This window comes from Anarhichas minor, unplaced genomic scaffold (genome assembly GCF_050575085.1).
Source record: "Anarhichas minor isolate MPS153535 unplaced genomic scaffold, ASM5057508v1 ptg000024l, whole genome shotgun sequence".
Lineage (NCBI taxonomy): Eukaryota > Metazoa > Chordata > Actinopteri > Perciformes > Anarhichadidae > Anarhichas > Anarhichas minor.
In genome coordinates this window covers 7,431,437-7,434,161 of record NW_027466470.1, presented here as the reverse complement: position 1 = coordinate 7,434,161, position 2,725 = coordinate 7,431,437, and positions in this window count along the sequence as shown.

Sequence of the window (2,725 nt, the reverse complement as noted above, 5' to 3'; positions counted from 1 at the left end):
GTAAACTTCTTTCCGCTAACAACCCCACAATGTGATGCAATGATGATGTGATTTTAAAATATTTAGGGAAAGCTCACTATTCGTGTTGTCAGCTGGGTTGGTAAATGCTGCACCTTCCTACTTTCTAATCAGGAAATCAGAACAGAGGAGGTTGTACTCCTCTCTGTGTCGACGGCTACTCAGCACACACTTTGTAAAACTCATAACTGATTTTGTAGAGAGGATTTCAATGTTTTCCTAGAAATTGTTCAACATTCTCAAACTTATCCTCCCTTCTCCAGACGCTTTGTAACCCGAGTCGTCATCAACACATCATCAAATAGTAACTTTACTTGTTCCTGTTATGACGCATGTCGGTTTTAATCATATTCAGGATGTGATATGGAACATTTTCCCACCGGGGATCAAGAACAAAAATTGTATCTAATAAATTGACACACGGTTTGATGACTGAAATGGGCAGGGATGTCAAAAGAGGGATTACAAGAAAAGGAAGCAGACATTTACGGGTGTCTTTGCAATGATGAAACTGGACTTGTGAAATCATTTCAAAACGTGCATTGTTTACGTGGAAGTGATCAGCAGCAGCGAGTATATAAAGATCTGTGTGTTTCCAACTCTTCATATCATCAGCCATGGACAAAAGTGTGCTGCTGGTCCTGTTCTCTCTGCAGGTTTTCCTGCTCATCACAGCCTTCACTTTCACTGATGCAGCCGCTCTGGTGAGAGATGATCAGCGACTGCAGCCTCCTATTCTGGTAAGAAGACCTATGCAGGAGCTGGAAAAGCTTTGATTCTAATTGTGTTTTCTCTCAGAACCGTCTCAGTCTAAATGTCAAACATGTGGCTGAGAGAGAGAGAGAGAGAGATGTCAAACACGATTTTGTTCAGTTCGTATTGGCAGTTTTGAGTCACGGCACAAATCAATACCAGTGACTTTGAACACAAGTACTCATTAGAGCTGACAACTCAAAATGATTTTGTTGTATGTGAAGGAAGTAAGTGAGCCCGTCAGAGGAAGGGGTGGACAAAAGGTGAAACGACAATTCCCCGGCTGCTTGTGGAGGCCCGGTGCATGTTCACTCTTTGGACGGGTAAAACTAAATTTCCTTGATTTTTGAGATTTTTTCATTTTAATTCACGATAAATTAAATTCCTGAACTGAACTGTTTTTTCTCTCTTTTTACAGTTTTCTCCACCAAAACCTCAGCGGCATGATATGGTTGAATTACTGTAAATATGCTTAATTTTTTCAGAATGAATAGTATCATTGATTGAGATCTGTGTTATTATCTTGCAATATGGTCAAGTGAAAAAGAGAACGTTCGAGGTGAACAAAATGCAAACATGTAGAACTTTGTTTTTTATTTAATAAACCGCTAGATTTATCAATTAATAGATTGACTTAAACAGAAACCGAAATTGAGATGTTTTTCCTGCTTTACAACTCACTGACTTTTATCCTTTTTTTCTGCATCAGTAAGAAGAAGAAGAACCTCCAGCCAGTCTTGCAGAACTGAAGACAGACACGAAAAACCTGCATCTTCGCTTCAAGAAAGCTGCTCTCTGTTGCTTTACTATTTACTATCTTGATGACAATAATCAATCATTGCATGAACAATACTCCTCCTTTACTCCTGTGCTCAAAGAAATGACAGCAAGCCATGAAATATAACCTTTTATTAAAATGTTCAACTGGTTTTCATATAAAAGCTTACAAGCGTTTTCTGCTACTTTACTGATTTTATATCATAATATAAAGTTGGTAGCAAACAAAATAAAAATCTTGGCATAAATACAAAATGAGTGTGTCATCTTTATTCTTAGAAATTCAGAAGAAGCTTTCAGAATTGGAGATAGTTTAATTTAAATGTTTACTTACTCTGGGTAAGCTGCCCAGTATAACCACAGCCTGTCGACAGACCGGTAGACACCGAGTCCAGCTGTGAAAGTCCCCTTTATCAGTGTGCACTGGTCAGCAGAAGATACTGTACATTTCTGTGTATTCTGATCTGCAAATCAAAGCAAAGGAGGTAGTACTGCTCTCTGTGTAGACTGGCTTAAGAGTACATTTTGTAAAATGTATAACTAAATGATTTGTTCAATAAAAAGTTCCTCAACCAAGATTTTGTACAGTGAATTATAGGAAAAGGGCACCAGCTGCATGCGATTGGGCACCAGCACAGTATTCTAGCATTTACAGCCGCCTTTATGGCATCATGTTTTCTCCACTGGAAGGCCACCATGGAGGGCACATCATCGCGTTTTCTCAAATGAAAAGGCCCCATGGAGGGCACTTCATCATGTTTTCTTTAATGGAAGTGCACCCTAGAGGGCAATTTACAATGATTTATCTGCCATAGAGGCATCATACCATAGAGGCATCTTTTGCTGCGGTTTGTCTGAACAAGGGGGCATCCTTGGTGCATTTATAAGCACTATAATAAATGCACACTTTAATGTAGCTGTACACAGCTAAAAGGACATTTTAAAATATTTTAAATGGCCTCAAAACTTTCCACAATGGAACAAAAAGGTAATCTTGCGACATGTAGACTTTCCGCTAACAACACCACAATGTGATGCAAAGCAAAAGTTGTGCACACCTGCCAGTGATGATGCAAAATGATTCGTGGGAAGTGGAATGAACGAGGAAGTGATTTTGGACACGATTGTGACATGATTGTGACTGAGTAGCATGTTGCCAGCTACCTAATGTGTTAGC